The following is a 24,709-nucleotide window of genomic DNA, read 5'->3' as shown; positions in this document are numbered from 1 at the left end:
TGTGCTTAACGCTTAGTCTAAATTGATCACTTAGTCTATGCCATTTGTTTTAGTTTTAGCTCGAGAGAGTAAAATTGGAATAGAACAATATAATTAAGAACGCATGAGTTAATTGTGCGAGAGTGAATTAACGAGTGCGGGTTCTTTAAATTTGCTTAACAACCATTAAATTGATTTATGTCTAGGTTAATCATTGTGCGAGAGTGAATAATTAACCTAGTATTAGTGAGTTTAATGCTTTTGCCTGTAATTGCTCGAGAGAGAATTTTAGGTGCTTTAGATTAGTTCGAACCTCATCTGAACAATACAATCCATAACCCGAATCAAGTAAACAACATAACGAAGATTAATAATCCCTGCTTTTCCCATTATTGTTAAAACACCATTTGAATTACAACTTTAGTTTACTTTAAATTACAATTGTTAATTTCTGTCTTTTAAATACACAACAAACACAAATTTCCTTTTCGGCTATTCGAATCGAATCTCTTAACTGGTTGTCTTTAGAGCTTTCTCTGTGGGTACGATATCCGGACTTCACAGTCTGTATTACAAGTTTGCTACGTACGCTTGTGTATTTTTACCAACAAGTTTTTGGCGCCGTTGCCGGGGAAAGCATATCTTTAACAACTAAGTTGAGATTGCTTGGCTTGTTTTAGTCTTTATTTTTCTTGTTTTACGCGTGTGGTTTGTTGATTGTGTTGTTTCAAGTACTCTTTTCTTAGTGTATGCATAATACACGACGCAAGGGACTACCACTAGAACCGTTTCAACAAGACCTCACTACCTTTGAGCAAAGTGTTAGAAAATCAACACACTCAACTCAAAGGAATCTCAATATGGAGAACGTCAATGATGTTCCTCCTGGATTCAACAATGCGGGTGATAACAGAGTGATCCCGCAGAATCAAAATCAGCAGAATCCGCAGAATGCACAAGGCTAGAATAATGATGGGCAGAGAGCACCGACGTTGATGGAATTCTTTCAGCCAAATGTGGGCAACACTACTCACGGCTACTTTGTTCATCATGTGCATACACCTCACTATGAAATCAAGACAAGTTTCATCCAGCTCTTAGAGGCGCGTTGTCAGTTCTATGGTCTGCCTACTGAAGATCCGAATGCACATCTGGAAAATTTCCTAGAGGTGTGTAGTACTTTCAAGATCAGTAACATGACTGAAGATGAGGTATGGCTGCGCCTATTCCCATTTTCTCTGAGTGATAAGGCAAAACAATGGATCCATGCTTTACCTAGAGCAGGTGTGAACAATTGGGCAGACTTGGCAAAAGCTTTCATGAGCAAGTACTTCTCCATGGCAAAGACTGCAAAGTTGACAAGGAATATTATGCTCTATCAACAACACGATGGAGAATCAATACATGAAGCTTGGGAGCGATACAAGGAAATGTAGAGGAAAGTTCCCCATCATCACATCACCAGGGAAAATCTGATCCAGAACTTTTACAATGGGTCCACTGAGTTGGGTAGAAGCGCTATAGATGTAGCTGCAGGCGGGTCACTGATGAGGAAGACAATTGATGAAGCATTCGCTTTATTAGATGAGATGGCCATGAATGGGTGTACTTGGCCAAATGAAAGGGCAAGAGTACCTGCGCAGAAAGGAGTAATGGCAGTCACCGCTGATCCGGCTATGGAGAGTCTGAAAGCAAAGAATGCTGCATTTCAGGCTCAGGTGGATATTCTTATGAGGCAAACTGCAGGGATGAATATGGGACATGTTGCTGCAGTTCAAAGTAGCTGTGAAGTATGTGGCGATCCTACTCATGCGTCGAGTGACTGTTATGTGATGGGACAGGCTTTTAATGAGCAGGTCAATTTTGTGGGAGGACAGAGATAGGGTAATGATCCATATGCTACTACTTACAATCCAGGATGGAGGAATCACCCAAACTTCTCATGGAAGGATAATAGGGGTAATGCCAACAATCAGGCAGGTCCAAGTTTTCAAGGAGGACAAAGGCCACAACATAATCAGGGCAACTTCCAGAATTATGGGAACTTCCAGAACCAAGGGAATTTCCAACATCAGAATGTTAGGCCACAACATCCACCTGGCTTTGAGCAGAGAGAGCAGGGCGAATCTCTCCATAGCAAGTTTGACAAGATGATGGAGATGATGATGAAGAAGGATGCTGAGACGCAGCAGACATTTAAAAATTATGCTTCCACCATCCACAATCTTGAGGTGCAGAATCAGCAGATGGATAAAGCACTGCAGAGCAGAAATCAAGGGGGTTTACCATCCACTACTGAGGAAAACCCCAGAGAGCATCTCAAGGCTATTGAGTTGAGAAGTGGGAAAGCACTGGATGACCCATATGCAGGACGTGCTACAGTCGAGGCGGAAAAGGAACAGTGTGAGGGTGGCGAGCCTGAAAAGGTAGTTGCTAAACCACCTCCACCACCTCCTTTTGTGCCAAAGGTGCCATTCCCACATAGAGTGAAGAAGCCGCAGGACACTTGGAAGTTTCACAAATTTCTTGAAACTTTCAAGAAGCTACATATTAACATCAGTCTGGCAGACGCATTGAGAGAGATGTCGCACTATGCAAAGTTTCTCAAGGAGATCATCACAAACAAGCGGAGTTGGGATGCAGAGGGAACAGTACCAATGACAGAAAACTGCAGCTCAATCATATTGAGCAGTCTACCGACCAAGCTTAAGGATCCAGGGAGTTTCACTATCCTTTGTACTATCGGTAACATGCAATCTGTCAATTGCCTTTGCAATTTAGGTGCCAGTATTAATTTGATGCCCTTATCCCTTTTTCGTAGTATGTTTGGTGATCAACAGGTACAGGCTACGCCGATGATGCTGCAGCTAGCGGATCACTCTCTGAAAAAGCCACATGGGATTGTGGAGGACGTCCTTGTGAAGGTCAACATATTCATATTCCCTATGGATTTTGTTGTCCTTGACTACGCAGCAGACAAGGAGTGCCCGATGATATTGGGGCGACCATTCATGAACACTGGCAGAGCTCTTATCGATGTTCATGATGGCAAGCTGACTCTGAGGATTGGGGATGAGAGCGTCGAGTTTGACATGAGAAAGATCACACGCCATCCAAATTCCGGAGGTGAATGTATGCGGGTAAACATGGTGGATGAGTTAGTAGAAGAACAACTAGCAGAAAACAAAGCCATCATGCAGTCTATGCTGAGTAAAGAGGAAGATGCTGAAGGGGAGGAGTACTTGGAGGAACCAGTCCTCGAACCACTGATAAAGAGTAAGCACATCACTCCTCCCTCTTCAGAGAAGCCACCAAAAGTGGAGTTCAAGACTTTGCCTGCACATTTGCGATATGCTTTCTTGGGAGCTGATGGCACTTTGCCAATTATCATCAGCAACAAGCTCACCAAGAAGCAAGAGCAGAGGGTCATTGATGTAGTCAAGGGACGTATCTTGGCTATTGGGTGGCAGATTTCTGATATCCGAGGCATCAGCCCTTCAGTAGTGATGCATCAGATTCATTTAGAGGATGAGTCTAAGGCATCTGCGCAGAGACAGAGACGGCTGAACCCCAACATGAAGGAGGTGGTTCACAAGGAGATTGTGAAGCTACTTGATGCATGCATCATCTATCCCATTTTAGATAGTTCATGGGTGAGCCCAATTCAGTGTGTGCCTAAGAAAGGCGGGATGACAGTTGTAGAGAATGAAAAAGGGGAGCAGATTTCTACTCGCACGGTTACTGGGTGGCGTGTGTGCATTGACTACAGGAAGCTGAACGCCGAAACTAGTAAGGATCACTTCCCGCTTCCTTTTATTGATCAGATGCTAGAGCGGGTGGTAGGACATGCTTTTTACTGTTTTCTGGATGGTTACTCTGGGTACAATCAGATCATTATCTTCCCAGAGGACCAAGAGAAGACTACCTTTACTTGTCCATATGGCACTTTCGCCTACCGCCGCATGCCGTTCGGTCTTTGCAATGCGCCTGCTACGTTTCAGAGGTGCATGAGTTCGATCTTCAATGATATGATCGAAGACATCATGGAAGTGTTTATGGACGACTTTTCAGTCTTCGGGGACTCCTTCGAGTGTTGTCTTTGAAATTTAGACCGAGTCCTGCAGAGGTGCGAAGAGACGAATCTGGTGCTGAACTGGGAAAAATGCCACTTCATGGTGGAAGAAGGCATTGTTTTGGGGCACAAGATATCCAGAGAGGGTATCGAGGTTGATAGGGCAAAGACAGAGGTGATTGAGAAGCTTCCACCTCCAATCACAGTGAAGGGTGTCTGTGCCTTTCTCGGGCACGCAGGTTTTTAACGCAGGTTCATCAAGGACTTTTCTTCCATAGCGCGTCCTTTGACTACCTTACTTGTCAAGGACACGCCTTTTTTGTTTACTGATCCCTGTTTAGCTTCTTTTCTCAGGTTAAAGGAAGCATTAGTCACTGCCCCAGTCATATCAAGTCTGGATTGGGAGATACCCTTTGAGATCATGTGCGATGTAAGCGATCAGGCGTTGGGAAGCATTCTGGGGCAGAGGAAGGACAAGAAGCTTCATGTCATCTATTATGCGAGTCGCACTCTAACAGGAGCTCAGTTGAACTACACTACCACGGAGAAGGAAATGCTAGCTGTAGTGTTTTCACTGGATAAATTTAGGCAGTATCTACTTGGCTCAAAGGTTATCATTTATACTTATCATGCTGCGCTGCGATACCTTTTTGCCAAGCAAGATGCAAAGCCTAGGTTGATTCGGTGGGTCTTGCTCCTGCAAGAGTTTGATTTGGAGATCAGAGACAAGAAAGGGACAGAGAATGTGGTAGCAGACCACTTGTCGCGGTTAGAGGTTCCCGAGCCAGTGATAGAAGGCGAAGTCATCAATGAACGGTTTCCTGATGAGGCACTTTTGCTCATTAAGGAGATGATGAATCCATGGTATGCAGACTTCGCCAACTATCTCTCAGCTGACATTATGCCACCTGACATGAACAGTCACCAGCGCAAGAAGTTCCTCTCTGATGTTAAGCGCTATCTATGGGATGAGCCATATCTATTCCAAGTTTGTGCGGATGAGATGATCCGGAGATGTGTTGCAGAGGAAGAAATATTGGCCATTATGACTCAGTGTCATTCTTCAGATTATGGGGGTCACTATGCTTCGGGTAGGACAGCAGCACGAGTGCTAGAGAGTGGTTTTTATTGGCCTACACTGCATAGGGATGTGAGAGATTTTGTGCAGCACTATGACATATGTCAGCAAACGGGCAATATATCAAGGCGCGATGAGATGCCTCTTTCTTCTTTCAGGAGGTCGAGATTTTTGATGTCTGGGGTATCGACTTCATGGGACCATTCCCTGTGTCATGTGGGAACTTGTACATCTTGGTGTGTGTAGACTATGTGTCGAAATGGGTGGAAGCAGCTGCTTTGCCCACTAATGATGGAAAAGTGGTCCTGAAGTTCCTGAAGAAGTTTATCAATAGATATGGGGTGCCACGGGCGATCATTAGTGATGGAGGGTCACATTTTTGCAATCAGCAGTTTTCCGCCCTAATGCGGAAATACCATGTTTATCACAGAGTGGAGACTCCATATCACCCTCAGACTAGTGGGCAGGTTGAAGTGTCCAATAGGGAGTTGAAGCGCATTCTTGAAAAGACAGTGAATAGCTCACGCAAAGACTGGTCTCAGAAATTGGATGATGCGTTGTGGGCGTATTGGACAACATTTAAAACGCCAACTGGTATGTCACCTTACAGACTGGTTTATGGGAAAGCTTGTCACTTACCTTTGGAGTTAGAGCATCGCGCATACTGGGCCATTAAAGAGTTAAATTTTGACTCTCGACTCTCGAAGCAGAAGCGCCTTTTGCAACTAAATGAACTTGATGAATTTCGCTTGTCGGCATATGAGAATGCAAAGTTGTACAAGGAAAAGACCAAGAAATGGCACGATGCTCATATCGTGCCTAAGCAGTTTACAGAAGGCAGTCATGTGCTACTGTATAACTCTCGCTTGTGTTCATTCCTTGGCAAGCTGAAGTCGAGATGGAGCGGACCTTTCAAGGTGCGACATGTAGCTGAGCATGGCGCAATTGAGCTCGAAAATGCAAGAGGGGAGACTTTCAAAGTCAATGGACAGCGGTGCAAACCGTACTTAGGTCCGTTAACAGACGAAGGAAGAGAGTGATATACTCTCGATGCTCCAAACTGAGTCAGGTACTATATGGTCAACGCTAGCGACCTAAAACAAGCGGTATTTGGATGAAAAGTACAAATATTTTATGTTTTATTGCATTTTAGATTTATTGTGTGCATTAGTTAGATTTAATTTTATGATTTAAATTGTGTTTATTTTGAGTTGTCGTGTTCAATTTTTGTTAGTTCAGATTGATCCCGGTATTGGTGGTTGTGACGTGCGGCACAGAAGAGCACGACGTGCGGCCACACGACGTGCGCCGCACGGCTGTCAAGCTAAAACACGCGTTTTAAGCCTTTTTTCCCCAAAAATTCCACAAACTCAACACAACCCTTTTCTCTCCAATAGAATCCGAAAATCACCCTTTCAAAACCCTAACCAAATTCACTCAATTCCACCTCAAATTCTTCAAAAATTCAATATTCCCTATATAACCTACCTCTAAAACAGATTTCTCCTCCAAATTTCTCAAGGTTTCATTCTCAATTTCAACATAATGACATTTAGGTCTAAAAATCTTAATTTTGGGGAAGAAGACACTGATCCTGAGGAATCGAGCATAGTGCGGACTCATAGTTCTCCTGAACCACCAGTGGCACAACTCCGCAAGGGACGATCACAGACAGCAGCTGCGGAAAGGGTTCCTCCGCCACTCACAGCGCCTTCAAGTAGCAGACAGCGGCCGAGTTTGGCCGCGAGGTATGATTATCCCTTTCCTATTTACTCTGTAGAGGAAGGTGAGAGGTATGCTGTGATTAGTAAGAGGAGACTGTTAGGCTGTAAGATTGTAGATGCAGCAACTCTTGCTAAACTGAATATGCAGGAGGCTTTTGACAGTCACTTGAGGCGATGGGGTTTATTTGGGTTGAGTGAGAGTTCCCATCACACCTACACAGAGCTGACCAGAGAGTTTTTCACAACTTTGAAGCAGAAGGGTGATGTAGAGTCAGAGTACAGTTTTCGTCTGCGAGGGGTACGTCACACTTTGGATATGAGGTGGTTGAGAACCACATTTGGGATGCGTAGTGGTGGTATGCGTCTTACTCCTCCAGAATATCAGAGGGATCAGATGTGGCGAGAATTGTCTGGCGAGCCTGTCTTTCAGAAGGATTCCAAGGCTAACTTGATCAAGGATGTTTCTGTACTGCTAGCGTTCAAGTGGTACAAGTACAATATTTGTGGAATCGAGGAGGCCAACAATATTGGCCATAATGATTTGATTGTGATCTATGCTTTGTTGCATCCTGATGACGATACTTTACGGATCAACATGTCATATCGCATTTTAGAGATGGTCTTGAAGATGCAGCAGCAGAAAGCTACGAGTCCACTGGGTATGGGGTTGCTTGTGAGTGCTATTGCCGAAGGTTTTCAGGCTTATTCTACAGAGGCAGAATGGGAAGCACTACATCAGCCAAATCTGAAATATATTGATATGGACTATTTGAAGAAGTGCAATGTGGTGGATAACAACAATGTGATTATTCCTTTTTATCAGAGGTCAGGATGGGTGAAGAAGTATGGGGCAGTTGAGCAGCCAGAAGCTGAAGATGATCAGGATGAGCAGCAGGATGAGGATACAGAGGGGCATCAGACAGAGTACGTTCAGGAGAGTGCACAGGGTGCTCAGGCTACTGAGGGTCCTCCAGGTTTTGAGGAGCCGGTACAGCCATCTTCTGAGGTTGCTTGGAGACTGCAGATGTAGGCCAGGCAGAAGCGCATGGAGAACAGGGAAAGGCGGATTCTTAGAGAGCAGCGAGACCATCATCGCATGCAGAGGGCGCACATGTGGGCTACTCATCCGAGTGGCGACTACCCTTCTCCTGTCTACTCACCATGACCAGAGCCGAAGGACTACTAGAGTGTTTTCTTCTCTTTTTCACTTTTCTTGCTTTATGTTATTTTTATGTTATTTTCTTTCTTATCGTACTTTCATGTTATATGTGTGTTCTGTTTAGTATGATTGCATTGGGGACAATGCATCGTTTAGTGTGAGGGTAGGGAGAAAACTGTATTTTCCCTTTCTTATTTATGTTTTTATTTTGACTTTATGTCTGTCTGTAGGATGTTTAAGGAGTTTGTTTATTTTATATGGTGAAACCGAGGGGTGTATTTATGCTATGTCATGTTGGATATTTTTCTACTTGTACTTACCGCTTTTCTGTATCATTTTGTTGCCTATGCCATGATTGTTGCTATGTCAGAATTTCTGGGATTTTAGTGTTTTCGTTCCCCATATTTAATGAGTTGGTTAATTTTTGCTTTTGTGTTTGAACAACGTTGTGAGAATGACAGTTAAATAACATTTGCCTAGTTAGCCAGCATGAATTAATAGGACTGAGGTGAAAATTTGCACTTTGAAAAACATGTTCTTTCTTCTGAATATTGTGAGCTATGGCATGCCAATCTTGACAGGAGCACTTGTGTAAATTCTGAAATTTTGAGCAGTTAAACATGTTTGTATTTTAAATCAACTTGTGTTTACCCAGTTTTGTGAAATATTTAAGCCTTATCGAGCATACTTTTTATGTCTCATTTTATTGTGGTGTGAGTCGATACATGTTGATTTTTTAGAACTTGCCTTACGTCCACTATAAAATTGCATTGTAGGTTGAATAAATTGAAAGTGATAAATGGAAATTAGGATAACCCATTCTTTAGACCACTTTAAATAGCCTACCCAAATTTCCTTAGTTTACCCAATTTGAGCCTTAGCCATATTTTTTGTTGTTTTGCACACATTTCACACACCTTACCTTTTCATATCTCCCTCTTTTCTGCCTATTTTGACTTGACAAATTGAATAAGTATTAAAGGAACTAGTGTGAGGATAGTAAATATCCTAAGCTTGTACTTGTAATCGATTATCTCTTGTACTATATATACAGAATGCCTTGAAAAAGTTCAGAAAAAAATAAAGACAGAAAAAGAAAAAGAAAACGAATGAAAAGTAGAAAAATCGAGCTTAAAAGAAAGAAAATAAAATTAATTGTGAATTCGAGGCATGAAAAGTAAAGAAAAAGAGATTAAAAGTTTGTTTAAGCTTGAGAATTTAAATGTTTGTTCCTTGTGATATTTGTTTAGTTGGTAAAGTTATATTACCCATTTTTTGCTTACCTGTACCATACCTTAACCTAGACCCCATTACAACCCTTTTAAAAGTCCATTTTGATTCTTTTTGTTCGATTTAACTTAGCAGTGGAATTGTGGACTATAGGCAAGCTTATGGCAAAATTACATGTATTGATGTGAGAGCTTAATTTTTACACCTTTTTCACTTGTGTGCGAGAGACTACCGTGTGAGGAGTGACTTGGTGATTTCATTATACAGGCTTGTGATTTTGCTCTTTTTCTCAAGGTTCGTTTGTTGCTTTTGAAGTGATTGGATTGCCCTCTTTGATCAATGTAATTTAGAAATCATGTTTTAATAAGTGTATCTGTGTAGTCTCGGTGTTATTAATTCATGATATGGCACTAGGCGTTGTTATTTGATGTTATTCTTGCAGTGTTGTTTAGCTTAAAGGTTTAGTGTTGATCGATTCATTATTTAGGGGGGTTGTGAAAGTGCTTTAATTTTGGGATTTTGGCAAAGTTTGGTGATTGGTAATGTGGCATTATTCTTTATTTGCTTGAGGACAAGCAAAAGGTAAGTGTGAGGATGTTTGAAAGGAGTAGAAATACTCCTATTTTCTATGTACTTTCAGGTCTTTTTATTGCGTATTTGACGCCGAAATCACGTTAGTTTTGGTTCTTATTGTTAAGTCCAAGTATTTCAGGTACATGCACGTAAATGGATGGTTTTGGAGCTTATTAGAGCGATTTTGGACTTACGAGAGAGCCGGGAAGCGTTTGGAGCAAGAATCAGATAATTTCTGTGATAAATCTTGAGGTGCACGTCGTGCATATAGAGTGCACGTTGAGAGCACTTCGGCCAATGGTGTCCAGAACTTTTGGAAGACGAGTGCACGTCCTCATGCACGGCGTGCCTGAAAAATAAAGTGCCGCACGACGTGCAGTTTGGATGTGCACGTCGTGCGGGTGGAAAATTATACAGGGCACGACATGCCCTGGCCCTTCCACGTCGTGCTCACCTCGACTTCAGCCATTTGAAATGACGTTTTGGCCCCTGATTTGACAAGTAAAGACCTGGGTATTGTGGGAATTTCATGTATCTCGAAGATTACAAGAAGACTTAGTATAAATACATGTCTAAAACATTGTATTAGGGTTCGCGACTTTGTTTTTGAGATTAGATTATAGATTATTACAGTTATTAGTATTCATTCTTCATTATTATCGCTGGATTTCCATTATTCATTATTAGTTACTTCGAACAAGGTACGACTGATATTAATTTCATATTCAGTATTTTATTTAATCGCAGAATGAATTCTTTACTTATTGCTTTTAGTTATTTTATTATTATGTCTAACTAAACCCTTCGTGGGGGATTATTAATCGCAATTATGTCTGTTTAATTGAATTGGATTTATGGGTTTTTGTTCTTGATAGGTTTTAATTATTGTGCTTAACGCTTAGTCTAAATTGATCACTTAGTGTATGCCATTTGTTTTAGTTTTAGCTCGAGAGAGTAAAATTGGAATAGAACAATATAATTAAGAACGCAGGAGTTAATTGTGCGAAAGTGAATTAACGAGTGCGGGTTCTTTGAATTTGCTTTACAACCATTAAATTGATTTATATCTAGGTTAATCATTGTACGAGAGTGAATAATTAACCTAGTATTAGTGAGTTTAATGCTTTTGCCTGTAATTGCTCGAGAGAGAATTTTAGGTGCTTTAGATTAGTTCGAACCTCATCAGAACAATACAATCCATAACCCGAATCAAGTAAACAGCATAACGAAGATTAATAATCCCTGTTTTTCCCATTATTGTTAAAAAACCATTTGAATTACAGCTTTAGTTTACTTTAAATTACAATTGTTAATTTCTATCTTTTAAATACACAACAAACACAAATTATCTTTTCGGCTATTCGAATCGAGTCTCTTAACTGGTTGTCTTTAGAGCTTTCTCTGTGGGTACGATATCCGGACTTCACAGTCTGTATTACAAGTTGGCTACGTACGCTTGCGTATTTTTACCAACAAGCATATAAAAATTTCGCATATAAAACATGCAATTCAAACATAAAGCAATATTAAATAATTGCTTGAATAAATACTTTAAAAGCAAATCGTATAAACCCACAGTGACCGCTTATCCAAAAATACTCCGGTTCTCAGAAACGTCTAACTTCCCGAGCTCCTGGTCCAGCGGCTCCTTGCCTCGCCAGATCTACTAAAATCTGATAATCGCACTAATTAATAAAAATCTAACTAGAATTACTTATCCAAAAATTGGGTTTTTAGCCAACTTCGGCTATCGAAATCGCTTATTCAAAATAGCCCATACTCAAAACAAATTGGATATTTCCATAGTCCGTCACATCATCTACGACTTTTATTTAGATTCAAACTTCATTTGACGTCTTTAATGTTTCCAAAATTTTCCTCAAAGTTAGCTCTTTAAATTTTTCCTATTTATTTCGTGTTTTTGGACCATCTTTGAGCTACTAAAACTGTCAATAAAAGTGGTCCAAATTCGAAATAAAATTGACATTCCTAAAATTCGGAATGTCGTCTAAAACTTTCGTTTGAACCTTGGACTGAAACTAGCACCCGAAAGTGTCGGAAATCAGTCCTGAAGTTATTACCTCAAATCTGGAAATTAAAGCTGTTAAAAACAATCTTCTAACGCTGCTGTTTCAGACAGCGGAACAGGGTACCTACAGCGGATATTTTCCAAAACAAATTTGACATTCATAAACTCCACACTTCCATCTACAATATCCCTAAAGATTTCAACTAATTTCGACTTACCATTTGTTCACAATTTAATTCCAAAGTTGCCCTTTCGTTATGTTTTAACACTTAGTTTATTTTTTCTAACTTATATTTCCAGTTTTTGACTCAACTTCAAACACGAATAATTTTTAATCCGACTTAACAACACCACGTTTATTTTCCTTGAATCTCATCTATGCAACACCATTTATTTATTCTACTCATTTTTTGGTTAATATTATTACGGATTGGGGTCCGTTTATAGGCGAAGTAGCCTTCGCGACTTGATTCCAGGATTTTCAGATTTTAATATTTTCAACTCACCTCCTATTTCAATCATTCTAATTATTTTTATTTACTCAAATCTAATATGATCATCACGTTTTTCTCCCCATATATCCCTTATGATATACTACTCATGCTTTCTCAAAAATCATCGCTCGATGACCTTCGTATATTGGCTCAAACTTAGCAACTCACACTGTTTTGGGGCCGCACTTTCTTCGTTTAACAAACTCAGTTTTGAACCTCTACAACCTACTGTTTTAAGCCCGATTAAATTCGTCGCTACTTAGGACTGGTCATACGCTAAAAACCGACCCCCTTGGTTGATCGGGGACTGCCCAAACAGTCCCCCTTTAACCGCTGAACTCTGCTCATATGAGCAGAGTTCATTCTGCTCATAGGAGCAGAATATTCTGCTCATGTGAGCAGATTGGTTCTGCTCATTTTAAGCAGAACCGAGCCCCTCTCGACTTGCCCCAACGTGGTATCTCGACCTCACATCAACTCCCTAACATTAACACACACACAACTCTTAAAACTCACCCAAAACCACCAATTAATCATCACTTAAAACTGAATTTACAGCAATTATATACAAACAGCAAATTCACCGATTAAACCCATCAAACAGCCCTTAACTCTTAACCGAAATCAAAGTATAAGAGATTACCTTGATCCCTTAGATGTTAGCTACACAATCAAGCTAAAATCACAACAAACGGTGGCTGGACGGTGGAGCTTTGATGGTTGCCGTCGGTTTTGCTTCAACTTTTGGGTGAAGGAAATAAGTTTCGGTGAAGCTTAGGAGAAGAAAGGGTTTTGGTTAATTTTCATATCTGATTGTTTATTTGCTAGACATCATGAAGAGGTGGGTTGCCATATGTTTTCATCTCATTGGCTTGTGTGGGAAAAATCCATTTAAAAGCTTAAACTTGCCACCTCCTTCAATCCATAAGCTTTTAATTGCTTCAATTTATTTTAATTCCTTCTTTTATAATTAAATAGAAGCTTGACGATTTTCACTTATCGATAAATAATGAACTCCGTATTATTTATTTATTCGAATCCAATTATTTATTTATTTTCCTTATTCGGATAATCAAGTTCCGCCTAATTAAAATACTTGTGTCCAAATTGTATAAAGTTTAATTTTAACTCCTTAATTTTAATTTACGAACTTTATCGTAAAATTTATTAGGTCGGAACTTTCCATTTATTTTATTTTTATTTATTGATTCTCCTTAGTCCCGCTAATTTCCAATTTATCGAATAATAATGTTTACATACATAATTATTTTACGATAATTTTAATAGACCGCTTTGGTCTAATTGCTTATTTTTCAGACTTAATTCCTATGTTCTTGATTTAATTCTTGCACGTACATCTCGTGACACCTTACTTTGTACTTTTAAAAGTACGGGGTATTACATTTACAAACGTAATGAAACAAATCCAAGAGTTTCACCTTTTTAGCAATTTAAGCCAAATGTTTACAAACGTTACGAAACAAATCCAAACGTTTCACCCTTTTAGCGATTTACGACAAACTTTTACAAATGGTACGAAACAAATCCAAACGTTTCACCTTTTTAGCGATTTATGCCAAACGTTTACAAACGCTATGAAACAAATCGAAACGTTTCACCTTTTTAGCGATTTAAGCCAAACGTTTACAAACATTACGAAACAAATCCATATATTTCACCTTTTTAGCAATTTAAGCCAAACTTTTACAAACATTACGAAACAAATCAAAACGTTTCACCTTTTTAGCGATTTAAGCCAAACTTTGACAAGCATCATGAAACAAATCCAAACGTTTCACCTTTTTAGCGATTTAAGCCAAACGTTTACCAACGTTATAAAACTAAACCAAACGTTTAAAACGTTACAAAAATAATCCAAACGTTTCACATTTTTAGCGATTTAAGCCAAACGTTTACAAACATTACGAAAAAAACCGAGCGTTTCACCTTTTTTTGATATTGAAGCCAAACGTTTACAAATATTACAAAACAAATCCAAGCGTTTCCCCTTTTTAGCAATTTAAGCCAAACGTTTACAAATGTCGCAAAACAAATCCAAATGTTTCGCCTTTTTAGTGATTTAAGTCAAACGTTTACAAACGTTCCAATACAAATCCAAACGTTTCCCCTTTTTAGTGATTTAAGCCAAACATTTACAAAGTTTAATAAACAAATCAAAATGTTTAACCTTTTTAGCTATTTAAGCCAAACGTTACGAAACAAATCCAAGCGTTTCACCTTTTTAGCAATTTAAGCCAAACATTTACAAACGTTGCGAAACAAATCCAAGCGTTTCACCTTTTTAGCAATTTAAACAAAACTTTTACAAACTTTACGAAACAAATCCAAATGTTTCACCTTTTTAGCGATTTAAGCCAAATGTTTGCAAACGTTATGAAACAAATCAAAACGTTTCACCTTTTTAGAGATTTAAGCCAAACGTTTGCAAACGTTATGAAACAAATCAAAACGTTTCACCTTTTTAACGATTTAAGCCAAACGTTTACAAACATTAAGAAATAAATCCAAACGTTTCCCCTTTTTAGTGATTTAAGCCAAACGTTTACAAACATTACGAAACAAATCAAAACGTTTCACCTTCTAGCGATTCAATCCAAACGTTTACACAAGTTTCGAAACAAATCCAAATGTTTCACCCTTTTAGTGATTCAAGCCAAAAGTTACGAAACAAATCCAAACGTTTTGCCTTTATTGCGATTTAAGCCAAACGTTTACAAATGTTACGAAACAAAACCAAACGTTTAAAACGTAACGAAACAACTTCAAACGTTTAAAACGTAACGAAACAAATCAAAACGTTTCCCCTTTTTAGCAATTTAAGCCAAACGTTTACAAGCTTCACGAAACAAATCCAAGAGTTTCGTCTTTTTAGCAATTTAAGCCAAACGTATACAAACATTCCGAAATAAATCCAAGCGTTTCACTTTTTTAGCAATTTAAGCCAAACGTTTACAAAAGTTACAAAACAAATCCAAGCGTTTCACCTTTTTAGAAATTTAAACCAAGCGTTTACAAACGTTACGAAAGAAATCCGGGTGTTTAACGTTTTTGGCAATTTAAGCCAAACGTTTACAAACGTTACTAAACAATTCTGAATGTTTCACCTTTTTAGCGAGTTAAGCCGAACGTTTACAAACGTTACGAAACAAAACAGAACATTTCACCTTTTTAGCAATTTAAGCCAAAAGTTTACAAACTTTACGAAAGAAATCCAAACGTTTCCCCATTCTAGCGATTTAAGCCAAAAGTTTAAAATGTTACGAAACAAATCCAAACATTTCACCATTTTAGAGATTTATGCCAAGCATTTACAAACGTTACGAAACAAAAACAAACGTTTCACCTTTTTAGCAATTGAAGCCAAACGTTTACAAACGATAAGAAAAAAATCCAAATGTTTCACCTATTGAGCGATTTAAAGTTTACAGACGTTACGAAACAAATCCAAACGTTTCACCTTTTTAGCGATTTAAGCTAAACCTTTACAAAGGTTACGAAACAAATCCAAATGTTTCTACTTTTTAGCAATTTAAGCCAAACGTTTACAAACGTTACGAAATAAATTTAAACGTTTCACCTTTTTAGTGATTTAAGCCGAACGTTGACAAACGTTACGAAACAAAACCAAACATTTCACCTTTTTAGCAATTTAATCCAAAATTTTACAGACGTTACGAAACAAATCGAAATGTTTTCTCATTTTAGCGATTTAAGCCAAAAGTTTAAAATGTTACGAAACAAATCCAAAATTTTACCTTTTTATCGATTTATGCCAAACATTTAGAAACGTTACGAAACAAATCTAAACGTTTAACCTTTTTAGCAATTGAAGCCAAACATTTACGAACGTTACGAAAAAAATCCAAACGTTTCACCTTTTGAGCGATTTAAACGTTACAATACAAATCCAAACGTTTCACCTTTTTAGCGATTTAAGCCGAACGTTTACAAACGTTACGAAGCAAAACCAAACATTACACCTTTTTAGCGATTTAAACCAAACGTTTACAAACGTTACAAAACAAATACAAACGTTTCCCATTTTAGCGGTTTAGGCCAAATGTTTAAAACGTTACGATACAAATCCAAACATTTCACCTTTTTAGTGATTCAATACAAACGTTTATAAAAATTGCGAAACAAATCCAAACGTTTCCCATTTTTAGCGATTGAAGCCAAACGCTTACAAACGTTATGAAACAAATCCAAACGTTTCACATATTTAGCGATTTATGCCAAACGTTACAAAACAAAGCCAAACGTTTCACCTTTTTAGCGATTAAGCCACACATTTACAAATGTTACAAAACAAAACCAAGTGTTTCACCATTTTAGCAATTTAAGCCACACATTTACAAATGTAACGAAACAAATCCAAGCGTTTCACCTTTTTAGCAATTTAAGCCAAACATTTACAAACGTTACGAAACAAATCCAAACGTTTCACCCTTTTAGCGATTTAAGCCAAACTTTTACAAATGGTACGAAACAAATCCAGACGTTTCACCTTTTTAGCGATTTATGCCAAACTTTGACAAATGCTAAGAAACAAATCCAAACGTTTCACCTTTTTAGTGATTTAAGCCCAACGTTTACAAACATTACGAAACAAATCCAAATATTTCACCTTTTTAGCGATTTAAGCCAAACTTTGACAAACATCATGAAACAAATCCAGAAGTTTCACCTTTTTAGCGATTTAAGCCAAACGTTTACAAACTGTATAAAACTAAACCAAACGTTTAAAACGTTACAAAACTAATCCAAACATTTCACATTTTTAGCGATTTAAGGCAAACGTTTACAAACGTTACGAAAAAAACTGAGCGTTTCACCTTTTTTTGAAATTGAAGCCAAACGTTTACTAACATTACAAAACAAATCCAAGCGTTTTCCCGTTTTAGCAAATTAAGCCAAACGTTTACAAACGTTGCAAAACAAATCTAAATGTTTCGCCTTTTTAGTGATTTAAGCCAAACGTTTACAAACGTTCCAAAACAAATCTAAACGTTTCGCCTTTTTAGTGATTTAAGCCAAACATTTACAAAGGTTAATAAACAAATCAAAATGTTTAACCTTTTTAACTATTTAAGCCAAACATTACGAAACAAATCCAATCGTTTCACCTTTTTAGCAATTTAAGCCAAACATTTACAAACATTGCGAAACAAATCCAAGCGTTTCACCTTTTTAGCAATTTAAACCAGATGTTTACAAACTTTACGAAACAAATCCAAATGTTTCACCTTTTTAGCGATTAAAGCCAACATTGGCAAACGTTATGAAACAAATCAAAACGTTTCACCTTTTTAGCGATTTAAGCCAAACGTTTGCAAATGTTATGAAACAAATCAAAACGTTTCACCTTTTTAGCGATTTAAGCCAATCGTTTACAAACGTTAAGAAACAAATCCAAACGTTTCACCTTTTTAGCGATTTAAGCCAAAAGTTTACAAACGTTACCAAACAAATCAAAACGTTTCACCTTTTAGCGATTTAAGCCAAATGTTGACACACCTTTCGAAACAAATCCAAACGTTTCACCCTTTTAGTGATTCAAGCCAAACGTTTACAAACGTTACGAAATAAATCCAAACGTTTTGCCTTTTTAGCGATTTAAGCCAAACGTTTACAACGTAACGAAACAAAACCAAACGTTTAAAACGTAACGAAACAACTCCAAACGTTTAAAACGTAACGAAACAAATCAAAACGTTTCCCTTTTTAGCAATTTAAGCCAAATGTTTACAAATGTTACAAAACAAATCCAAGAGTTTCGCCTTTTTAGCAATTTAAGCCAAACGTTCTGAAATAAATCCAAGCGTTTCACCTTTTTAGCAATTTAAGCCAAACGTTTACAAAAGTTACGAAACAAATCCAAGCGTTTCACCTTTTTAGAAATTAAAGCAAAACATTTATAAACGTTACGAAACAAATCCGAGTGTTTCACTTTTTTGGCAATTTAAGCCAAACGTTTACAAACGTTACGAAACAAATCCGAATGTTTCACCTTTTTAGCGATTTAAGCCGAACGTTTACAAACATTACGAAACAAAACAGAACATTTCACCTTTTTAGCAATTTAAGCCAAAAGTTTACAAACGTTACGAAACAAATCCAAATGTTTCCCCATTTTAGCGATTTAAGCCAAAAGTTTGAAACGTTACGAAACAAATCCAAACATTTCACGTTTTAGCGATTTATGCCAAGCATTTACAAACGATACGAAACAAAAACAAACGTTTCACCTTTTTAGCAATTGAAGCCAAACGTTTACAAACTTTACGAAAAAAATCCAAATGTTTCACCTTTTGAGCGATTTAAAAGTTTACAAACGTTACGAAACAAATCCAAATGTTTCACCTTTTTAGCGATTTAAGCCAAACGTTTACAAAGGTTACGAAACAAATCCAAATGTTTCTAGTCTTTAGCAAATTAAGCGAAACGTTTACAAACGTTATGAAACAAATTTAAACGTTTCACCTTTTTAGCGATTTAAGCCGAACGTTACAAACGTTACGAAACAAAACCAAACATTTCACATTTTTAGCAATTTAATCCAAAAGTTTACAAACATAATGAAACAAATCCAAATGTTTTCCCATTTTAGCGATTTAAGCCAAAAGTTAAAAATGTTACGAAACAATTCCAAAATTTCACCTTTTTATCGATTTATGCCAAACATTTAGAAACGCTACGAAACAAATCCAAATGTTTAACCTTTTTAGCGATTGAAGCCAAAGGTTTTCAAACGTTACGAAACAAATCCAAACGTTTCACCTTTTGAGCGATTTAAACGTTTACAAACGTTACGAAACAAAACCAAACGTTACACCTTTTTAGCTATTTAAGCCAAACGTTAACAAAGGTTACAAAACGAATACAAACGTTTCCCATTTTAGCAATTTAGGCCAAACTTTTAAAATGTTACGATACAAATCCAAACATTTCACCTTTTTAGTGATTCAAGCCAAACGTTAACAAACGTTACGAAACAAATCCAAACGTTTCCCATTTTAGCGATTGAAGCCAAATGTTTATAAACGTTATGAAACAAATCCAAACATTTTACATATTAAGCGATTTAAGCCAAACATTTACAAACGTTACAAAACAAATCCAAACGTTTCATCTTTTTAGCGATTTAAGCCACACATTTACATACAAAACAAAAGCAAGTGTTTCACCTTTTTAGCAATTTAAGCCACACATTTACAAACGTAACGAAACAAATCCAAGCGTTTCACCTTTTTAGCAAATTAAGCCAAACATTTACAAAAGTTACGAAACAAATCCAAATATTTCACCCTTTTAGCGATTTAAGCCAAACTTTTACAAATGATACGAAACAAATCGAAACGTTTCACCTTTTTAGCGATTTATGCCAAACGTTTACAAATGCTATGAAACAAATCCAAACGTGTCACCTTTTTGGCGATTTAAGACAAACGTTTACAGACATTACGAAACAAATCCAAATATTTCACCTTTTTAGTAATTTAAGCCAAACTTTTACAAACATTACGAAACAAATCCAAACGTTTCACCTTTTTAGCGATTTAAGCCAAACTTCGACAAACATCATGAAACAAATCCAAACGTTTCACCTTTTTAGCGATTTAAGCCAAACGTTTACAAACGTAATAAAACTAAACCAAACGTTTAAAACGTTATAAAACTAATCCAAACGTTTCACATTTTTAGCGATTTAAGCCAAACGTTTACAAAAGTTACGGAAAAAAAACCGAGCGTTTCACCTTTTTTTGAAATTAAAGCAAAACGTTTACAAACATTACAAAACAAATCCAAGCGTTTCCCCTTTTTAGAAATTTAAGCCAAACGTTTACAAACGTTGCAAAACAAATCCAAACGTTTCGCCTTTTTAGTGATTTAAGCCAAACGTTTACAAATGTTCCAAAACAAATCCAAACGTTTCGCCTTTTAAGTGATTTAAGCCAAACATTTACAAAGGTTAATAAATAAATCAAAATGTTTACAAACGTTGCAAAACAAAACCAAACATTTCACCTTTTTAGCAATTTAATCCAAAAGTTTACAAATGTAACGAAACAAATCCGAACGTTTAACCTTTTTAACGATTGAAGCCAAACGTTTACAAACATTACGACCTGAATTCAAACGTTTCACCTTTTGAGCGATTTAAACGTTTACAGACGTTACGAAACAAATCCAAATGTTTCACCTTTTTAGCGATTTAAGCCAAACGTTTACAAACGTTACGAAACAAATCCAAACGTTTCACCTTTTGAGCGATTTAAACGTTTACAGACGTTACAAAACAAATCCAAACGTTTCACCTTTTTAGCGGTTTAAGCAAAACGTTTACAAACGTTACGAAACAAATCCAAGCGTTTCACCTTTTTAGCAACTTAAGCCAAACTTGTACAAACGTTAGTAAACAAATCCAAGCATTTCACCTTTTTAGCAATTTAAGCCAAACATTTACAAACGTTACGAGACAAATCTAAGAGTTTCACCTTTTTAGCGATATAAGCAAAACGTTCACTAATGTTACGAAACAAATCCAAACGTTTCACCTTTTAAGCGATTTAAGCCAAATATTTACAAACGTTACGAAACAAATCCAAATGTTTCACCTTTTTAGTGATTTAAGCCAAACGTTTACAAACGTTACGAAACTAATCCAAACGTTTAAAACGTTACGAAACCCTTTTTAGCAATTGAAATCAAACGTTTACAAACGTTACGAAACAAATCCAAATATTACGAAAAAAAACCAAACGTTACTAAACAAAATCCAAACGTTAACCCTTTTTAGCAATTTAACCCAAACGTTTACAAACGTTACGAAAGAAATCCAAACGTTAGGAAACAAAACCAAACGATTACAAACGTTACGAAACAAATCCAAGCGTTTCACCTTTTTAGCAATTTAAGCCAAACGTTTACAAACGTTACGAAACAAATCCAAACATTTCACCTTTTTAACAATTTAAGCAAAACGTTTACACATATTACGAAACAAATCCAAACGTTTCATCTTTTTAGCGATTTAAGCCGAACATTTACAAACGTCGCGAAGCAAAACCTAACGTTTCACCTTTTTAGCGATATATGCCGAACGTTACAAATGTTACGAAACAAATCCGAACGTTTCCCCATTTTAGCGATTTAAGTCTAACGTTTAAAACGTTACGGAACAAATCCAAACATTTCATCTTTTTAGCGATTTAAGCCAAACGTTTACAAAGGTTACGAAAAAAATCCAAATGTTTCACCTTTTTAGCCATTTAAACCAAACGTTTACAAATGTTACGAAACATATCAAAGCGTTTCACCTTTTTAGCAAATTAAGCCAAACGTGTACAAACGTTAGGAAACAAATCCAAGCGTTTCACCTTTTTAGAAATTTAAGCAAAACGTTTACAAACGTTATGAAACAAATCCAAGTGTTTCACCTTTTTAGCGATTTAGGCAAAACGTTCACAAATTTTACGAAAAAAATCCAAACGTTTCACCTTTTTAGCGATTTAAGCCAAATATTTACAGACGTTATGAAACAAATCCAAATGTTTCATCTTTTTTTGCGATTTAAGTCAAATGTTTACAAACTTTACGAAACAAATCCAAACGTTTCACCTTTTTAGCGGTAAAAGCCAAACGTATACAAACGTTACGAAACTAATCCAAACGTTTAAAACGTTACGAAACCCTTTTTAGCAATTTAAGACAAACGTTTACAAACGCTACAAAACAAATCCAAATGTTTCACCTTTTTAGCGATTTAAAACAAACGTTACGAAAAAAATCCAAACGTTTCACCTTTTTAGCGATTTAAGTCAAACGTTTACAAAGTTACGAAACAAATCAAAACGTTATGAAACAAATCCTAAAGTTACGAAACAAAACCAAACGATTACAAACGTTACGAAACAAATCCAAGCGTTTCACCTTTTTAGCGATATAAGCCAAACGTTTACAAAGGTTACGAAACAAATCCAAATGTTTCACCTTTTTAGCAATTTAAGCCAAACGTTTACATATGTTACGAAACAAATCAAAGCGTTTCACCTTTTTAGCAACTTAAGCCAAATGTGTATAAACGTTATGAAACAAATTCAAGCGTTTCACCTTTTTAGCAATTTAAGCAAAACGTTTACAAACGTTGTGAAACAAATCCAAGTGTTTTACCTATTTAGCGATTTAGGCAAAACGTTCACAAATGTTACGAAACAAATCCAAACGTTTCACCTTTTTAGCGATTTAAGCCTAATATTTACAAACGTTACGAAACAAATCCAAATGTCTCATCTTTTTAGCGATTTAAGCCAAACGTTTAGAAACGTTACGAGACAAATCTAAGAGTTTCACCTTATTAGCAATTTAAGCAAAACGTTCACTAACGTTACGAAACAAATCCAAACGTTTCACCTTTTTAGCGATTTAAGCCAAATATTTACAAACGTTACGAAACAAATCCAAATGTTTCACCTTTTTAGCGATTTAAGCCAAACGTTTACAAACATTACGAAACAAATCCTAACGTTTCACCTTTTTAGCGATTTAAACCAAACGTTACGAAACTAATCCAAACGTTTAAAACGTAACGAAACCCTTTTTAGCAATTTAAATCAAACGTTTACAAACGTTACGAAACAAATCCAAATGTTACGAAACAAAACCAAAAGTTACGAAACAAAATCCAAACGTTAACCGTTTTTAGCAATTTAAACCCAAACGTTTACAAATGTTACGAAAGAAATCCAAACGTTACGAAACAAAACCAAACGATTACAAACGTTACCAAACAAATCCAAGCGTTTCCCCTTTTTAGCAATTTAAGCCAAACGTTTAAAAACGTTACGAAACAAATCCAAATGTTTCCCCTTTTTAACAATATAAGCAAAACGTTTACAAATATTACGAAACAAATCCAAACGTTTCATCTTTTTAGCGATTTAAGCCGAACGTTTACAAAAGTCGCGAAACAAAACCAAACGTTTCCCCTTTTTAGCGAGATATGCCAAACGTTTACAAATGTTACGAAACAAATCCAAACGTTTCCCCATTTTAGCGATTTAAGCCAAACGTTTAAAACGTTACGAAACAAATCTAAACGTTTCACCTTTTTAGCGATATAAGCCAAACGTTTACAAAGGTTACGAAACAAATCAAAATGTTTCACCTTTTTAGCAATTTAAGCCAAACGTTTACATATGTTACGAAACAAATCAAAGCGTTTCACCTTTTTAGCAACTTAAGCCAAATGTATATAAACGTTATGAAACAAATTCAAGCATTTCACCTTTTTAGCAATTTAAGCAAAACGTTTACAAACGTTATGAAACAAATCCAAGTGTTTCACCTATTTAGCGATTTAGGCAAAACGTTCACAAATGTTACGAAACAAATCCAAACGTTTCACCTTTTTAGCCATTTAAGCCTAATATTTACAAACATTACGAAACAAATCCAAATGTCTCATCTTTTTTAGCGATTTAAGTCAAATGTTTACAAACGTTACGAAACAAATCCAAACGTTTCACCTTTTTAGCGGTAAAAGCCATACGTATACAAACGTTACGAAACTAATCCAAACGTTTAAAACGTTACGAAACCCTTTTTAGCAATTTAAGACAAACGTTTACAAACGTTAGGAAACAAATCCAAATGTTTCACCTTTTTAGCGATTTAAAACAAACGTTTACAAACGTTACGAAAAAAATCCAAACGTTTCACCATTTTAGCGATTTAAGTCAAACGTTTACAAAGTTAAGAAACAAATCCAAACGTTACAAAACAAAACCAAATGATTACAATCGTTACGAAACAAATCCAAGTGTTTCACCTTTTTAGCAATTTAAGCCAAACTTTTACAAACGTTACGAAACAAATCCAAGAGTTTCACCTTTTTAGCAATTTAAGCCAAACGTTTACACACGTTACGGAACAAAACAAAGCGTTTCACCTTTTTAGAAATTCAAGTTAAACATTTACAAAAGCAACGAAACAAATCCAAGAGTTTCACCTTTTTAGCAATTTAAGCCAAATATTTGCAAACGTTACGAAACAAATCCGAGCATTTCACTTTTTTTTGCAATTTAAGCCAAACGTTTACAAACGTCAGGAGACAAATCCAAACGTTTCACCTTTTTAGCGATGTAAGACAAACGTTTGCAAACGTTATGAAAAAATTCCAAGTGTTTCGCCCTTTTTGTAATTTAAGCCAAACGTTACGAAACAAATCCAAACGTTTCACATTTTTTGCATTTGAAGCCAAACGTTTACAAACGTTACGAAACAAATCAAACGTTTCCCATATTTAGCGATTTAAGCCAAACGTTTGCAAACGTTACGAAACAAAACCA

General features: G+C 36.6%; 1 non-coding gene across 1 annotated transcript; it reads right to left on the bottom strand.

Moving 5' to 3' along the window:
* Positions 1–1,331: 1,331 nt before the first annotated feature.
* LOC126679665 (small nucleolar RNA R71) lies at positions 1,332–1,438 on the bottom strand. Its single transcript, XR_007640952.1, has one exon. It is a non-coding gene; the product is annotated as a small nucleolar RNA R71 (small nucleolar RNA).
* Positions 1,439–24,709: the final 23,271 nt, after the last annotated feature.

The sequence above is a fragment of the Mercurialis annua genome, linkage group LG4 (assembly GCF_937616625.2).
Source record: "Mercurialis annua linkage group LG4, ddMerAnnu1.2, whole genome shotgun sequence".
NCBI lineage: Eukaryota > Viridiplantae > Streptophyta > Magnoliopsida > Malpighiales > Euphorbiaceae > Mercurialis > Mercurialis annua.
Note: the sequence above shows the minus strand (reverse complement) of the source record. Positions and strands in the feature narration are given on the sequence as shown.